The sequence below is a fragment of the Suricata suricatta genome, chromosome 3 (genome assembly GCF_006229205.1).
Source record: "Suricata suricatta isolate VVHF042 chromosome 3, meerkat_22Aug2017_6uvM2_HiC, whole genome shotgun sequence".
Taxonomy (NCBI): Eukaryota; Metazoa; Chordata; class Mammalia; order Carnivora; family Herpestidae; genus Suricata; species Suricata suricatta.
The window spans coordinates 346,256-364,140 of record NC_043702.1 but is presented as its reverse complement, the minus strand read 5'-3'; the positions used below and the strand labels follow the sequence as shown (position 1 = coordinate 364,140).

General features: G+C 46.3%; 1 protein-coding gene and 1 long non-coding RNA gene across 3 annotated transcripts in view; one reads left to right on the top strand and one right to left on the bottom strand.

The window, feature by feature from the left end:
- LOC115287262 overlaps positions 1-8,410 on the bottom strand; it is a 9,616-nt gene extending 1,206 nt beyond the window's left edge. The window contains exons 1-2 of one of the 2 annotated variants that reach the window (XR_003906376.1): positions 8,118-8,410; positions 5,856-6,092 (exon numbers count right to left, since the gene is read on the bottom strand). This is a non-coding gene — a long non-coding RNA (uncharacterized LOC115287262). The remainder of the gene's footprint in view (positions 1-5,855; positions 6,093-8,117) is intronic. The other variant, XR_003906375.1, reaches the window with a different exon arrangement.
- The window catches only part of FARP2 (FERM, ARH/RhoGEF and pleckstrin domain protein 2), a 93,502-nt gene that overhangs the window by 9,588 nt on the left and 66,029 nt on the right, over positions 1-17,885 (top strand). The gene's annotated exons all lie outside the window — the stretch shown is intronic.

The window sequence follows — 17,885 nt, the reverse complement described above, 5'->3', positions numbered from 1 at the left end:
TGACCGCTGTGATGACAGCCCGTGTTTCCAGCACTAAACCGCCAAGGAGGAGCTGGGGGTTCGCTGAGTGCGGGAGGGCTTTGTCCCAGCTCCTGCTGTCTAGGGCTGGGCCACAGGCTTGTCCAGTGCTGCCCGTGAGTGCGGGACTCACAGCCAGAAGCAGGGTCTGTTCTCTTCCTTTAAAGTCAAGTCTTTAACAACCTTGTTGAGGTAGAGTTCACGTCCCACGCAAGTCACCCATTTGAACGTGCGCCTCTCGAGATCCAGTGCGCTCACGGAAGTGCAGCTGCAGCGGTCCGTCGGAACCGTCCTTGTCCCCTCAGGAGGACACCTCACACCTGGTAGCGGTCACTGCCCTCGTCTCCTGTCCCTTCAGCTGTAAGCGGACGGTAACCTTCCCCCCCTTCTATGCAGGCCACACTGTTCTGGACATTTCCTGGGAGTGTGTTCTTTTGTGACAGGTTTCTTTCATGGAGCGTCGTGTCTTAGAGGCGTGTACGTGTGGCAGCCTGTGCCAGGACTGCTTTCTTTTTTGTGCCCGAATAATGCTCCTGCGTACAGACAGACCACGTTTTGTCCCCCTGTTCGTCCGCTGACGGACACTCCATCTTTTGGCTGTTATGATTCCTACTGCTGTAAACGTACTTGTGCAGGGTTTTGTGCGGGTGTGTGTGTTTCTCTTGAGTGTGTGGCTGGGAGTGGAATTGCTGGGTCTCGTGGTGACTAGTAGAGGAACTGCCAGGGCGGGTGGCTGTGTCGGGGCTCACCCACCAGCAGCGCGTGGGCCTCCAGTCTGGCCCTGTCCACACCTGCACCTGTTTTCCCTGAACTCCAGGTTCTAGTCATCCCGTGGGTGCTAAGTGGTCTCATTCTGGTTTCAGGTGAAGTTCTGAAAGTTATTTTTAGTGGTTGAAGAAGGGAAAGTTTTGAGCCCAAAATGTAAGGAGTGTGCCAGTACACAGTGATCTCCGGGGTGGTTCCGTGAGTGGGTCTTGGATAGTTATGAAGTGAACCTTCTTGCAGAGTCCAGGTACACATATGGAATGGACGTTTCTTTTTTTATTTTTAAACTTTATTTTATTTTGAGAGAGAGAGAAAGAGCATGCATGCGTGAGTGGGGGAGGGGCAGAGAGAGAGGAAGAGAGAGAATCTCCAACAGGCTCCGCAATGTCACTGCAGAGCCCAGCATGATGCTTGATCCCAGGGACCGTGAATCACGAAATCATGACCTGAGCCAAAATCAAAACTCAGATGTTCAACCAACGGAGCCACTCAGGTGCCCCCGGAATGAACATTTCTACACCGCAGGGCTGGGAGGACCACAGAGAAGGCCCAGCTGAGGGCTGGCCGCAGTGTCCCTGAGAGGAAGCTGGCAAAGAGGGGAAGCTGACTCGGAAAATCCGTGAAACATTTTACAGTCTCCTTTCGCGTTGTCACGTAAATGTGTGCAACCAGGAGCTGTTACGCTGTATTTCTAAGTCAGTTATTTATCTCGCTTAACCCACTTCTAAGTAATAACTATTTTGATTAACCTTATCCGTATAAAGGATATGCTGTCTGGAACTTATCCTCACCAGGACTTTGTTCGATAGTGAGGTGAGATACACTGTGTCGCTCTTTCTTCTGATGTTGAAGGGAAATGAGATAATTTTTGTCTGGAAGGGACCCAGTGAGCAGCGCGGGGACGGGAGGGCACCCGGCGAGCAGCGCGGGGAAGGACGGGGAGCCTGCGAGAGGGAGTCTATGGAGCCATCTGCCTGGGCTTCTGTTGTGTCTCATTTTAAGTGACATTTGACCTCTATTGATGGGGGTTTTAGCTACATGAAGGTCAGTCCGTGGCCAGTTTTTTGCTCTAGTAAAGTTTTGACTTATTTTCAGTAGGTTAAATGAATTTCATGGTTTTGAAAATAGAAATCTGGCCTCAGCTCTAGAAAGTCTTTTTTTTTTTTTCCTGAGCCATAAAAGAAACCATCTGGAAGCCACGTGTCAGCTTGTCTTGTCCTGTGTGCAAAGCCACAGAGTAGAAATGCTTTCAGCTCCACGCCACGTTAAGAGTGGAAAGCGTCTGAGTGTTGCTGCACCGACGGAGAGCCCCTCTCCTAGACTTCAGGGCAAGATCTCGAAGACGGGTACACGTCTTACTGAGAATCCACCACCAGGCTTAGGAACTAATGCGAATTTTAGCTCTTCTGTTATCTGGAAGCTGATAATGTGGAAAAGGTGGTATTTAGTGATGAAAAGAACAATCCGGGGTGTAGTTTGGGTGTGTGAGACCTCACCCACAGAAGCACATGTTCTGGCAGCTGGAGAGTGAGTTCTAATGAATATGAGGGTTTTCTTGGTCATTGTTAATCTGTGTGCCCACATTCCCCTTCTCTTTATGATACTCAGAATTTTGGTAGGAGGCTTCCTTTTTTAAAAAAATGGCAAGAGCTTTAGTTTAAATATATGACAAGTAGGAGGACAGTGTCTCAGTCCCGAAGTTCTGTGTTAGTTGCTATTCCAGTAAAAACTTAATGTTTTCCTTCTGGCGAGGAAGAGATAGTCAAAATTCCAGAAAGTATTATAGCCAGATGTTTGTCATCGCTCCCACATGAGCATCCTAAATATGGCAAATAAACCGCCTTAGAACTTGTTTTGGTCTGATCTTAGAAGAAAAAGTCAGTAATTCAGCATCTGAATTTGAGGATAATATAGGCTTTATACAAAAGCTCTATGTATTTCTGGCACACAACTATTATGTGACTCTGTCCTAGCTTTAGAACCCTGTTATTTTGTCTGAGAAAGTTGATCTGTGTCTTTGACCGGGACTCCCAGGAATGTGGCAGGGTGGTGCCAGGCGGAGATGTGGATGTTTTTATTCTCAGGGACTGAGTCGTGGCGTCAGAGCTCAGGTGCCGCCTCCCCGAGCCAGCCCTGGTGCACATGCGTGCCCGCAGGGCCAGGTCGGCGCACAGTCTGCTGAATGTAATGGTGACGGATGTGAAGCTAGAGCAGCAAATGGAAAAGGAAAGGGAACTATTGTCCTGCCGGTCTTTGTCCTGGGAGAGTCCCATCAGCCGGCTATGTGATGGAGAGGGACGGAGAGCTTCCAGTGTCTCGGTGGAGGGTCGTGGAAATGGGCTGTCTGGACTTGGAAGGCCACTTCTGGGGCACCTCAGTTCTGGCACTTGGCAGCTTCATCTCCTGTCATCAACACCCCCAGCAGGATGTGGGCTTGGACGCAGTGAGCCTCCAGGTGACACAGGGAGCAGGTGACCGGTCTGAGCCATGAGCCTGCTCCCATGACCACCCCCAGGCTGTCTCCAGAAACCTTGTGCCCTCTCATTTTTCTTTTAAATTTTTTAAACATTTTATTCATTTTTTGAGAGACAGAGAGAGGGTGTGAGCAGGGGAGGGGCAGAGAGAGGGAGTCACAGAATCCGAAGCAGGCTTCAGGCTCTGAGCTGTCAGTGCAGAGCCCAACAGGGGCTCGAACTCATGAACTGTAAGATCCTGATGGGATCCGAAGTTGAGCATTCAGCTGACTGAGCTACCCAGGTACCCTTCTCTTTCTCTCTCTTTTTTTTAAGTTTATGTATTTATTTTTGAGAGAGAGAATGCAAGAGGAGGAGGAGCAGTGACAGAATTCCAAGCAATATCTGTGCTGTCAGTGTGGATCCCGACATGGGGCTCAATCCCACGAACCCAGAGATCATGATCTGAGCCGAAGTCAGACGCTTAACCCGCCCGAACCACCCAGGCAACTGCCCTGCCCCGTGCTCTCCTTACCCAGTGGTAACTCCCACTTCTCCTCCCGAGTGGTTCTGGTTTGGTTTCTTCCTAGGGGGTCGAGGAGCTGAACTTATACCTAATTTACTGACTTGGCCTTTGACCCGTGGTCCCTTTGGTTCTTTTCATCTCTTCCCTAAAATTTCAGGTGCCTGCATTCTTAGCCTCTCTCTCAAGAAGTAGGTGGCCCACTTGAGGTGATGCTCACCTGATGAGCTCTTCCTTGGGGCCCCCATGCCCAGCATGCTCAGCCCCCTGTCTGCAGCGGGCTTTCTTCTCTCCATCCCTAAAGACCACCACACAGGGGCGCCTGGGGGGCTCAGTCAGTTGAGCATCAGACTTCAGCTCAGGTCATGATCTTGTAGTTCGTGAGTTTGAGCCCCACATCAGGCTCTGTGCTGACAGCTCAAAGCCTGGAGCCTGCTTCAGATTCTGTGTCTTCCTCTCTCTCTGACCCTCCCCCGCTCATGCGCTCACACATGTTCTCTCTCTCTCAAATAAATAAACATTTTTTAAAAATTTTTAAAAAGGAATCGGTTATTACTTGCAAGGGGCAGTCTTTAAAAAAAAAAAAAGTCTCACCACACAGGGCAAGTTAGGACCAAGTTTTAAATCTCAGTCCTAGGCCGCTTGATGCATGCAGAGGTGCCTTATTCCAGGTCTGGGGACAGCTTTGATCAGGGGACCCATCCAGAACTGTGGGATAACATGGTCCATGTCTCCTTCTGCTGGGGCCACAGGGGTTGCAGGTGAGGGCAGTTCCCAGAGGCCAGAAAGGCCCAAAGTCCTCCACGGCAGGCCTACCCCCGGCTGCCCGGCACGCACGCGCCCCGGGGCCTGTTACCCTGGGCCCAGCGCAGTGCCTTCTGGATGCACTAGGATTCGCTCTCGTTCCGTTGTATGTGTAGTCAGGAGTGCGCGTGTGGGTCTCTCTAGGGTGAGTTCCCAGCACAGACTCTCTGGCTGTGAGATGTGCTCCTTCTGGCCCTGCCCGGGTCATGGAGCCTGGCTCTTCGCGCCCTGGCTCTCCTGTGGTACGTGCCCTTCCTCCACACAGTGCCCTTTCCGGGAGTGTTTGCCTCTCCTCTCCTGTCCAGCTGTCCCCTGGTCCTCTGTGGAGGACTCTTCCCTTCTCTTGCATGGGCCTGCCACCGGCTTGGCAGGAAGGACAAGGGTCCCTCTTTCCCGCCACTGCAGCCTCTGGGGGCCTCTGCACCGGGCAGCACGCCTGGCTTACAGGGCAGTGCTGGCAGGGCTCTCAGGTGGTTCTGGGCAGGACCGGGACCTGTGGCTTTAAGAAGAGTTGGTAGGTTCCGGAACACATACCCTCCCCACCCATGCCTGCCTTTGCGCCCTTCGCTGATGCCATTTCTCCCGGCCCTGTCCTTCTGTTCATTCATTCATTCATTCATTCGTTCACTCACTCACCCACTCATCTATCCATCGCTTAAGATATTAAAAAACCCTCTTAGGGGCACCTGGGTGGCTCAGTCAGTTAAGTGTCCAACTTCACCTCAGGTCATGATCTCACAGTACATGGGTTCGAGCCCCGCATCGGGCTCTGTGCTGACAGCTCAGAGCCTGGAGCCTGCTTCAGATCTCTGCCCCTCTCCCACCCACTCTCTGTCTCTCTCTCTCTCTCAAAATTAAATAAAGACATAAAAAAAAAATGTTTTTTAAACCCTCTTCTAGGGTTGCCTGGGAGGCTCAGTCGGTTGAATATCCAACTTTGGCTCAGGTCATGATCTCACGATTTGTGAGTTCAAGCCCCACATCAGGCTCTGTGCTGACAGCTCAGAGCCTGGAGCTGCTTCGTGTTCTGCCCCTCCCCCACACATGCTTTGTCTTTCTGTGTCTGTCAATGATAAATAGACGTTAAAAAAATTATTTAATAAAAAAACTCCTCTTCTTTGTACCAAGAAGGTCCAGTGTTTTCACAGCCTCCTTGGAGCGTCTTCCTGTGGAGCATTTCGAGAACATACCAGTCCCACAATTCTCTTAAATTTATGTGTGTGTGTTTTGTTTTTTGTTTTTTGTTTTTTGTTTTTAGTAATGTCTACCCCCAACATGGGACTCAAACTCACAATCCCAAGGTCCAGAGTTGCACACTCTTCCAGCGGAGGTAGCCAGGTGTCCCTGCGGTCCTGCTTCTGTGGAGTGTGTTGTGCGCGGTTTATTACTCTCTCATGATGCTACACTCGGGGTGAGCACCCACAGAGGAGCTGCGCTCTGGCCAGGTGTTCGCTGAGCTGGCTGTGACTGCGAGACCAACCAGGATGTCACTTGGGGTTCCTGACACTTCTGGTTTTAGATGGAATTCCCTGCAAAGTGATTCACTTTCCGTCATACAAATAATTTGTTGTAGAGAAATAGAAAAACTTAAGTGAAAAAAATTAAAAAATTGAAAAAAAAAAAACTTAAGTGGCCCACGACCCAAGATAACTACCCAGAGGTCACGGCCATTCACGTTTTTCTGAATATCTTTCTTTTACCTTTTACCTGCCACATATATTAAGTAAAATTGGAATCAGACTTACATGCATTTTTATAGTCTGTTTCTAAACTTCACACATTATGAATATTTTTCTGTGTAATTACTCTTTTTTAAAAGTTTTTAATGCCTAAGTAGTTTTCTGTTTTCAGTTTCTACTAATAAATCTTTATACACATTCTTGATTGTTTCCTTTAGATAAATACATCTAAGTGGCAGCTCTACGTCAGAGGGTGTTAGGAGGCTGTGGGAGGCGTGCACAGGGCAGTGAAATCGGCCTCCGCCAACAGGGCGCCCCTGCCCCCAGCACTGCTCGCCAGTGCCCGTTTCTCCCCCTTTGGCACCGTTTCTTCTTAAAAGAATTTTTTCTATTTACTTTTTCTTTAATAATTTATTTAGTTAGCATATACTGCAACAATGATTTCAGGAGTAGATTCCTTAATGTCCCTTACCCATCCCCCCCCACAACCCTGGCAGCAACCCTCTGTTTATTCTCTATATAAGTCCTCATATGAATGAGGTCATATAATATTTGTCTTTCTCTGACTAATTTCACTTAGCATAATACCCTCCAGTTCCATCCACGTAGTTGGAAATGGCAAGATTTCATTTCTTTTGATCACTGAGTAATACTCCATTGTATCTATATTTACTACATCTTTATCCATTCATCCGTCGATGGACGTTTGGGCTCCTTCCGCACTGTGGCTGTTGTTGATAGCACTGCTGTAAACACTGGGGTGCGTGTGCCCCTTCGCGACAGCACCCCTGTATCCCTTGGATAAATACCCAGGAGCACAATTGCTGGGTCGTAGGGCAGTTCTAGTGTTAATTTTTTGAGGAACCTCCATAATGTTTTCCAGAGTGGCTACACCCATTTACAGTCCCATCTTATAAGAATTTTTAATAAAATCTCCAGCTTAATGGACAAGAGCCTGTGGGGTTTCTTTTATTTTTTTTAAGTGTTTTATTTATTTTTGAGACAGAGAGAGGCAGAGCATGAGCGAGGATGGGCAGAGAGAGGGAGACACAGAATCTGAAGCAGGCTCCAGGCTCTGAATTGTCAGCACAGAGCCCGTTGCGGGGCTCGAACACACGAACGTGCGATCATGACCTGAGCCGAAGCCAGACGCTTAAACCAACTGAGCCTCCCAGGCGCCCCAAGAGCCTATGTTTTTTTATCAGACTTCTTTACCTGTTTTTTGCTTTGTGGGTTTAGGGAGGGTTTTTCTAATGTTTGATCTACACCATTTTTTGGTGTGTTTTTTTTATTGTGGTAAAATACATGCAACAAAAATGTAGCACTTGGCCAGATTTTTTTTTGTTTTTAAATTTATTTTTTGAGAAAGAGAGTGTGTGAATGTGGGAGAGGGACAGAGAGAGAGGGAGAGAGAGAAAAATCCCAAGCAGGCTATGAGCTGTCGGCACAGAGTCCAACCTGGAGTTTGAACCCACAAACTGTGAGATCGTGACCTGAGCCAAAATCAAGAGTCAGACAATCATCCGACTGAGACACCCAGGTGCCCTTTTGCCACCGTGCAGTGCACAGCTCAGGGGCGCTAAATATAATCAAGCTACCACAGAGCCGGCGCTGCCATCACCGTGCAGCTCTTCTCTTGTGAAGCAGAAGCTCTGTCCCCATGAAACACTGACTCCCCCTGCCCCCCCACTCTGTCCCTGTGAACCCGACCACTCTGCGTGCCTCGTGGAAGTGGAATCCTACACCACGTGTCTTCTGGGGAGTGGCCCGATCACGGAGCGCAGTGCCTGCAGCGTTCCACCGCGTGGAAGAAGGTGTCAGACTTCGCTTCCCGTGTAAGGCTGACCAGCCCTCCGTCGTGCAGGTGGACCCCACCTTGCTCAGCCGTTGGTCCGTCAGTGTTGCTTCTGCAGTTCAGCTGGTGGGGATGACGGTGCTCTGAACATGAGGGTGCGAACATCTCACAAAGACCCTGCTCTCACCTCCTTGGAGTGGATGCCCGGATGTGGGATTGCTGGGTCGTGGGTAATGCTATCTTTAATCTGCGAGGAATCCCCAGGCTACTTTCCACACTGGCTACACCAGTTCACGTTCCCACCAGTGGTGCCCGAGGCTCCCGTTTCCTCGCATCCTCTCCAACACTTGTTTTCTGTTACTTTGATAGCAGGCAGCTAACGGGTGTGAGGTGGTGTCTCATTGTGATTCTTGTTTGCATCTCCCTAGTGATTAGTGATGTCACACATCTTTTCACGTGTCTATTGGACATTTAGATCTTTCATGGCAGAATGTCTGCACAGGTCCTCTGCCTCTTTTTAAATCAGGTTGTTTGGAGTTTGTTGATGAGTTTTACGAGTTCTCTACATACTCTGGATATTAACCCCGTATCAGATACATGCTTTGCTAATATTTCTACACTGTATTTGAAGTTTAGAAAAAATAAGAAATTAAGAATTAGGGAAATAGCAGCTACATTGTATTTAAAGTAAAAAACAAAGATGGAAATAAAAAGGAGTGCTGGAGACCTAACAAAAGTAACAACTACAGTGACAGAAAGGACAGGAAATGATGGAAATCCCATGTAAGGATTTGATACCTGGGAAATGTGGGTTGAGCCGTTCGTGCTGACCCAGAGGCACCCATGGGGTGCCCGCCCAGAAGCCAGAAGCGCAGAGGCGAGCAGGGTGGACGGTGAGCATGGCCTCCCCGCTGCTTGCTCCGCAGTGTGACCATGACCGTGACCGGGTGAGACACACAGCACGCTGTGCTCAGGAGGGGACAGGAGTGTGGTGTTTGCATTCCTAAGTAAGAGGGAGGGAGTGGGGCTCAGTCCTCTCTTCTCAGGAAGAGTGTTCGGGGCGCTGGGAAGGGCGTGGGGGTGGAGGCAGAACTGCCAAGGGCATGGTAACCGGCCTCCTGGCCCGGGGCACGGGGTGCAGGCCATCAGCTTCGGCCCAGAAGGATCTCGAAGCAGGAGCCTCCAGGAGTGGCCTGCGGAGGATGTGGGTGCAGACCCCAAAGAGCCGAGGTGATGGCGGCTCTGGCCTCAGATGGGGGCCATGAGGACAGCTGCTCTGGGAGCCGGTCAGGAGCTGTCTGGAGACCCGAGGAGTGTGAGGTGTCCCCCAGCGTCTGAGCGGAGGTCCTCGCCGTGTCCTTGAGTGACCTGCATGCTCGTGCACGAGGGCAGGGACGGCCATCCCTGTGCAGGCCTCCCACATGCCCTGTGTGATGCTGTGATTGGGTTCATACCAGTTCATGTCGAAGGACAAGTGTCACAGATGTCATGCTGTGGGCCAAGGAGGCAGCTTTTTAAACTGTCCTCAGCCCTCGACTCCTGGTTGCAGTAATTATGGAGCTTTTATTTTTAGAGACTTTGACTAGTCGTTACAGAGAAACATGAAAACATCTGTTGGTGCTTCCAAACTGCTGTTCTTGGAATGCTGTGGAATGTTCTTGTGCACGCATGTTATGCTTTTATGTGTATAATTGTATAGTTTATATAACACAGCTTCATTTTGCCACAGTGGCAGAGAGGATCCCAGCCCTTACTTAAGGGCTTTTTCTGACGACAATGAAAAAAAGAGAAATATTTTCTTCCTCAATCCACAATCTTAAACACCTGCCTGGAACTAATAACCTTCTCAAAAGCTTCAGGTTAGATTTCTATAAAATAAGTCCATTGATGAAACTAAAATGTCTTTTTCTAAAATAAGCCGCATGTTCCTGATTATGAAAAATACATTCTCAGTTTTTTGTACTTAAATATTCATAATGTTTCTTCACATCATAATTTTACTTTTTGCATTTGTTTCTTACTAATATGTGGCAGGATGCATTTGGTAGGGGCATATATTGGTATTTGAAACTAGTAAAGTCAGGGGCGCCTGGGTGGCTCAGTAGGTTAAGTGTCCAACTTCAGCGCAGGTCATGATCTCACGGTTCGTGGGTTCAAGCCTCGCGTGTCAGGCTCTGTGCTGGCAGCTCAGATCCTGGAGCCTGCTTCAGATTCCTTTGCTCCATGCCCCTACCCCTGCTCACTAGCGCACGCGCTTTCTCTCTCTCTCAAAAACAAAGTTTACCAAAAAGTTGTAAAAAAAAAAAAAAAACACATAGTGAGCTCTTTTAAATCAAACTTCTGTTAAGTCAAGAACATTCATGGGGCGCCTGGGTGGCTCAGTCAGTTAAGTGTCCGACTTCGGCTCAAGTCATGATCTCACGGTTTGTGGGTTTGAGCCCCACATCAGGCTCTGTGCTGACAACTAGCTCAGAGCCTGGAGCCTGCTTCAGATATGTGTCTCCCTCTCTCTGACCCTCCCCTGCTCATGCTGTATCTCTCAAAAATAAATAAAACATTAAAAAAAAAATTCTTTAAAAAAAAAAAGAACATCCAGCTCTGTAGCTGCTTGCTTCTGGCTTTAATTTACATCAATCCTCCATCTTTTAAAACCACACAGAATAACAAAAACATGACTTAGATGTCATTATGAATGCAAATTGTAATATGAAATGAAATTATAAATTATGTATAAGTAGTAACATAAAATTGAACTTGTTAGTGTATTACATAAAGAATAAAAACAGGCACCTTGAGAGGAGCAGACTTGCTGAGAACACAGGTTTCACAATGGATCAAGTTTTTTCTCAGTGGAATCCAATGTGCAGACAACTAAGAGCACTAGAGAAGACAAATTGTTTTTGCAACATTGTTTCCATAAAGTTCTGGAAAAACAAAATTTTCTAGTGCAATAAATTTTCTGCAGCTTAGAAATTAATGCTTTTATTTTTATTCAAGTCAGTTGGATTTATAAATTAATAACATTTTGTGTTGTCTTTTTGTTTTGCATTTTCTGTCCTAGGAAGTTTCTGCACATATTTTTTTAATTATAAAATTGATACATGCTCGCAGTAAAAAATTCAATATAAAAGAGTACAGAGGGAAAAAATTTTTTTTAAGTCTTATTCTCTTACACCCCAAAATAACCTCTTTGACATTTGGTCATATCACCCATTTCGTTCTTCCTGACAGTTTTCAGTGTTGTTTATGTGCTTCCGTACACATACATCGCCCCTGACGTCCCGTCTGTCTGTGTGATTACTTCAGCCCTGAGCGAGTCAGTTGGCTTCCCAGTGGTAATGTGTTCGTGTCCGTTCCTCTTTTTATCTCCTGTCATTGCTGTTTTATGAATGTTGACACTAGGTTAACTTATAGAGAGATGTTCAATGCTACCGCTTGACGGGGATGCTGGTTTTCCTTTTATAAATTGTCCCCTTTGTTTTGTTCTAGTCCCTTCTGGGCCTAAATGCAACAGTGTATTCTCTAAGTTCAGATTTCCCTTGCTTTTCTGTTGTTGTTGTTGTTGTTTACAATATGCCTGATACACTCATTGCATTGTTTTACTTTTCAATCTTTCTGAATCATTTGCTTTAGGTGCCCTAACCAAATGGCCGACATTAGGTGTTCACCACACTCCGAGTGCTATCCTGAAGTACTTTGCAGGACGTGTTATTTAATTTCATCCTCACCATTAGCATTATTATTAGTTTTATACTTGAGAAAACTGAGATAAAGAGGATTCTCTTAAAGTTTACTCACTACTAGGATTTCTAGCTGGGACAGTTGGGAAAATTAGGAAAAGAAGAAAAAAATGAAATAAAAGGCATCCAGATTGGAAAGAAGTGACACTATCTCTATTTACAGATGACATTGTCATAATATGCAAACTCCTAAGGTATCTACCTCAAAAAAACCAAACAAAAAATTATTAGAACTAATAAACAGATCTAGCAAGGTTGCAGAATACAGGATCAATATACAAAGATCACAGGGCACCTGGGTCGTTCAGTTGCTTAAGTGTCCAACTTCGACTCAGGTCATGATCTTGTGGTCCGTGAGCTAGAGCCCCACGTCGGGCTCTTTGCTGACAGCTCAGAGCCTGGAGGTGCTTCAGATTCCGTGTCTCCTCTCTCTGCCCCTCCCCCTGCTCATGCTCTGTGTCTCAAAAAAATGAATAAAACATTTTTTAAAAAATGTTAATATACAAAGATATTTGTATTTCTAAATAGTAGCAAAGAATAAGTCCAAAATATGATTCAGAAAACAATTTCATTTACACATCAAAAAAAATACTTGGGAATGAATTTGACAGTAGAACCTCAAAACTTCTATACTCTGGTTATCAACTACTAATTTCTTAAAGAGGAAATCTGTTATAACCCATAAAAAGAGAGTTTTAAAAAGCTAATTAGCAACCTGGAGATTTTTAATTAAGCTTTTTTTTTTAATGTTTATTTATTTTTGAGAGAAACAGAGCGTGAACAAGGGAGGGACAGATAGAGAGGGAAACACAGAATCCGAAGCAAGCTCCAGGCTCTGAGCGGTCAGCACAGAGCCCGACACAGGGCCCGAACCCACAAATCGTGAGATCATGACCTGAGCCGAAGTCGGACGCTTAACGGACTGAGTCCCCCAGGCGCCCCGACCCGTTTTTTTTTTAATTGAAGTACACTTGACACGCAATGTTACATTAGTTCCAGGTGTTCGGTTAAATTTTTTAAGGCTTGCCTGGATGGCTTGGTCAGCTGAGCGTCTGACGCTTGATTTGGGCTCAGGTCATGATCCAAGGGTCATGGGATTGAGCCCCACGTCCAGCTTCGCACATATCATAAAGCCTGCTTAAGAGTCTCTCTCTCTCTCTCCCTCTGTCCCTCTCCCCAACTCACTCCTTCTCTCTCTCTAAAATAGAATAAAATAAAAAGATTAAAAAAAAAAACATTTTAGGAAAGAAGAATCCAAAGAGAATAACCCAGAGAGGCTTTTCTCCTTCCTGGTACAATTATCAAAATAATTGCAGATTCCTGAACACAATAAAATTCTAATTAAAATACAGTTCACTGATTTGTTTGTTTATAGGATCTAATTATCCTCCCTTTGCATTGTCTATCTACTTTCCTATGTTTTAGAACTTAAGTTACAGTTGTAGACTGTAGCTGTCATCCAACTACAAAAATACTAGTTTTCACATTGCAGTTTTTTTCCTAAAAATTAAATGCAGTAATACATGCAAAGTCCTAAAATAATTGAATCACTGTTCCATTCTTTATTTACATTTGGCCTGTCTACTAGAAGTACTGATAATGAGGGGCCCCTGGGCGGCTCAGTCGGTTAAGCGTCCGGCTTTGGCTCAGGTCATGATCTCATGGTTCGTGGGTTTGAGCCCCGCATCAGGCTCTGTGCTGACAGTTAGCTCAGAGCCTAGACCCTGCTTCGGAGTCTGTGTCTCCCTCCCTCTCTGCCCCTCCCCTGCTTGCACTGTCTCTATCTCTCAAAAACAAATAAAACATAAATAAAATAAATAGAATATAAATAAAAACAAAAAAATTTAGAAGTACTGATATGAGATAGAACCAAATTTTATGCTGAGATTGTTTCCCTTTAATAAATACTTAAAGGTTAAAGGCAAAGATTGGGCTAAGTGAACATACATTATTCACTTCCATTTTAGGATGGTGTTTACCAAAATATAACGAATGCTTGTTAGCATCTGTTCCTGGTGCTTCTAGCAAAAGGCAGTAAAACGAAGCCTAGAGCTCAGCTGGGAAAGCCCAGGAGTTTTGCTTTGCGTTTTGTCACTTGGCTTCACCAGGCCATTTCAGGACAGCCCAGATTCCCGTGGTCATGAGAGCCCATCCACAGAATTCCAAACACAAATATTATGAGCTTCAGTGAAGCTATTAATTTTTTTTTAATTGTGCACTAAAAACTGTAAAGCAGGCCACCTGGGTGGCTCAGTCGGTTGAACGTCCACTGTAGCTCAGGTCATGATCTCACAGCTCTTGAGTTCAAACCCCACATTTGGCTCTCTGGTGCCAGCACAGAGCCTGCTTTGGATACTCTGCTCCCCTCCCCTTTCTGTCCCTCCCCAGCTCATTCTCTTTCTCTCTCTACCAAAATAAATAAACCTAAAAAAAAAAAAAGCTGTTGCAAGAAACTAAAGAAGCTAAGAAAGACATCCCATGGTCACGTATCAGCTGCCTTACCATTAACAGGGCACCTGGGTGACTCAGTTAAGTATCAACTTCAGCTCAGGTCACGATCTCCTGGTTCATGAGTTTGAGCCCCACATCAGGCTCTGTGCTGACAGCTCAGAGCCTGGAGCTGCTTTGGATTCTGTCTCCCTCTTCTCTCTGCCCCTCCCCTGCACATGCTCTGTCTCTCTCAAAAATAAACCAACATTTTTAAAAATGATAATAATAGAAAAAGACTTACTATTATTAAGCTGGCAATACTCCTGACAGCTATTGCAGTGCATAGAGCTCCACAGAGACAGCACCAGTGCAAGTGAGGGCCACATGGACACTGTCACCGCACTGTCACTCTGTGCCTCTCTGAGGAAGATCATTAAACTTGGGCAAAGGAGATCGTAAGAAGCTGAGAAGCAGAAAGTCATCAAATGCATTCTTTGTGCAAACTTACCGAGTGGGGCACAAGAAGCAGCACCCAGATGCTTCGGTCAGCTGCTCAGTTTTCTAAGAAGTGCTCAGAGAGGTGGAAGCCCATGTCTGCTAAAGAGAAAGGAAAGTTTGAAGACATGGGAAAGGCGGTCAAGGCCCATTATGAAAGAGAAATGAAAACTTACATCCTCCTGAAGGGAAAACGAAAAAGGAATTCAAGGATCCCAGTGCACCCAAGAGGCCTCCTTTGGCCTTTTTCTTGTTTTGTTCTGAGTATCACCCCAAAATCAAAGGAGAACATCCTGGCATGTCAATTGGTGATGTTGCAAAGGAACTGGGAGAGTTGTGGAGTAGCACCGCTGCTGCTGACAAGCAGCCTTGATGAAAAGAAGGCTGCAAAGTTCAAGGAAACCTGAAAAGGATATTGCTGCCTCCTGAGCTACAGGAAAGCCTGATACAGCAAAAGAAAAAAAAGGGGGGAATCAACAAGGCTGAACAAAGCAAAGAAGAGGAGGAGGAGGAGGAGGAAGATGAAGAGGATAAGGAAGAGGAGGAAAATGAGGATGATGATGAATAAATAAGTTGGTTCTGGCACAGTATTTTTCTTGTCTATAAAGCATTTAACCCCCTGCACACAACTCACTCCTTTTAAAGAAAAAAATTGAAATGTAAGGCTGTATAAGATTTGTTTCTAAACTGTACAGTGTCTTTTTGTGTGTGTGTAGTTAACACTACCAAAGGTGTCTTCAGATAGCCCTGTCTGGGTGGTGTTTTCCGAGGCCACGAAGGTTGCCTGGCCCAGTGCGGGCCTGTAACTGGGCAGGGAGGCCGAGTTCTTGTGGGTGCACAGTGCACATGAGTTCTATATGGGGTGGGCGATTTTTCATCTCCACTTGTCTCTGATGGGGCTTATACGAAATAATTGTTGTCCTGTGAACTGAATACCACTCTGTAATTGAAAAAAGAAAAGTTGCAGCTGTTTTGTTGACATTCTGAATGCTTCTAAGTACATACAATTTTTTATTTAAAAAAAAAAACAGATGGCAATACTCCTCAACTGATCTACAGATTTAATATGATCCCCATCTAAATCCCAGCTGGCTTTTTTTTTTTTTTTTTTTTTTTTTTTTTTTTTTTTTTTTTTTTGCAGAAATTAACAGTTATGGTCAGTTCAAGAAAATGCCCTAAAAAGAGTGCTAAGCCAATTCAACAGAGAACAAATGGTCTTCCACAAATGGATGAGAATGAAGCTGAACCCTACCTAACACCACATATAAAAACCAGCTCTAAGTGGATTAGTGACCTAATTGTTGAGTTAAGACTATGAAACTCTTAGAAGAAAACCTAGGAGTAAATCCCATGACCTTTGGTTAGACAGTGGTTTCTTAGGTATGTTATTAAAACCAGAAATGACAAAAAAGAAAAATGGATAAATTGGACTTTATTAAAAATTTTTTAAATGTGCTATAAATACTACTGGGAAAGTAAAAAGAATGAAGAAAATGTTTGTAAATTCTAAATCCGAAAAGGGGTTTAAGGTGACCTACAACTCAATAATGAAAAGACAAATGACCCGTGTTAAGATACTGTCCAAGGTGACACAACTAGAAAACACATGCAGGGGAACTGTCACCCAGGTGGCCCTTTTTCTCAAAATAGAAGTTATCTTCTCTAGAGCACTTAGATCTCTTCTTCCTGCTCTTAATTTACAGAGGTGCTTGCTTTATTAACTTTTCTTTTTATTTCATGATGAAATTTTGGTCACAGCTTCATCTGCTGAGAGGCAACATTTTTCAGCTGACTGTTCATCTTACATTTGTTTTGTATTTTGTTTCTTTCCCAATTTTATCTGGAGTATCTTTGGGTCTTTGCAGTGATGATTTTAGTCTGACTTCTCACCTTTGGGGCAGGTAAGTTGTTCACGGAGGCTGTCTTCAGGAGGTCTTGTATGGGCGGCTGGTTGTAGCCTCGTGGAAATTTGAAATTTATCCAGTGACCTGAGGTTTGTGTGCAGGTACGGCCCGTGGCGGCGGTGGCGGCGGGGCTCTCGTGGTGTCTCCCTTGTGCAGCTCACGTACAGCTCCCTGCTGGGCTCTGCGCCCGTGCGGCGGCTCCGCTGCTGAGGCCCCCTGCCCCTCCTTTCTGCAAGCAAGGGACTATAGTTGCGCTCCCCACGTCTGTCCTTCACTGTTGATCTGTGCTCTTTGAGGCTTCTGCTGAAATTTGCTTTCTGGCATCTAGTTTGAGCCACCCCACACGCCGGCACCCTCTGCTCTGGCTCTGTGGCTACTGATACTCCTCCCCCCAAGTTTTTTGATTCAGGATTTAGCAGTTTTCCTGAAAATGGAGTTTACATTTTTGTTTCTTATTTTCTTTTTTGATTTTGAATGATTCTAGCAAGAGATTGAGGAAATGACAACTCAGACTACCATCTTCAAAGGACAAGCCACCAGGTAGCACCCCACAGCCCTGTGCCCTTTTCCGTCCTGAGACCCCTCTCAGACACATGTCGGAATCCAGACTCTTCTCTCCTTACTTCATCCCCAGAAGTTCGCCTCTGTTTTTCATGCCACCAGTTCAGATTCATACCTTATTCATTCTGTTATTCGGACCTCCTGTTGAGGTTTCATTTCTGGAGTTGCCCTTGTGTGTCCCCGCTAAGTCTTTAGTTGCCCCTCTTTCCCCCAAAGTCTCCTCATTTTGTGAATGCAGGGGCCTGTTACGTGGACCTTTATGAGGACCTTGATGTTTTTGTCGCGTTTTCTGTGGTGTACCCCGCTCCTTCTATTCATTGGGGTCGGTTTCTCTGCTTTTCAGGCTGCTCCCTCTGGCTCCGGGGTCTGCCCCTCGGCGTCTGCTCATTCTCGCCGCACACTCTGGGCTCGAGGCTCCAGACTGATGGGTACTGGTCTCGCTGGCCTTTGCCGGGGCCACGGGCTGACCCCCCAGCAGGCTTCCCCTCCGCCGCCAAGGCCGGCGAGAAGGCAGACGGAGCTCCCTGCGGGGCCGGCCGCCCTGGGGACCCAGCATGCTTCCCTCTCCTTCGCCTCTTCCCGAGGCGCAGGTAGAGACAAGGGGTTGAGGGACAAAGTAGCGGTTCGACTGCCAACTTCTACAGCCCGCCAGGGCCGCGGCTCGCTCCTCCGCCGCGGGCACATCGCCGGCCGCGCCCGGATGTGGCGGAGCCCCCGG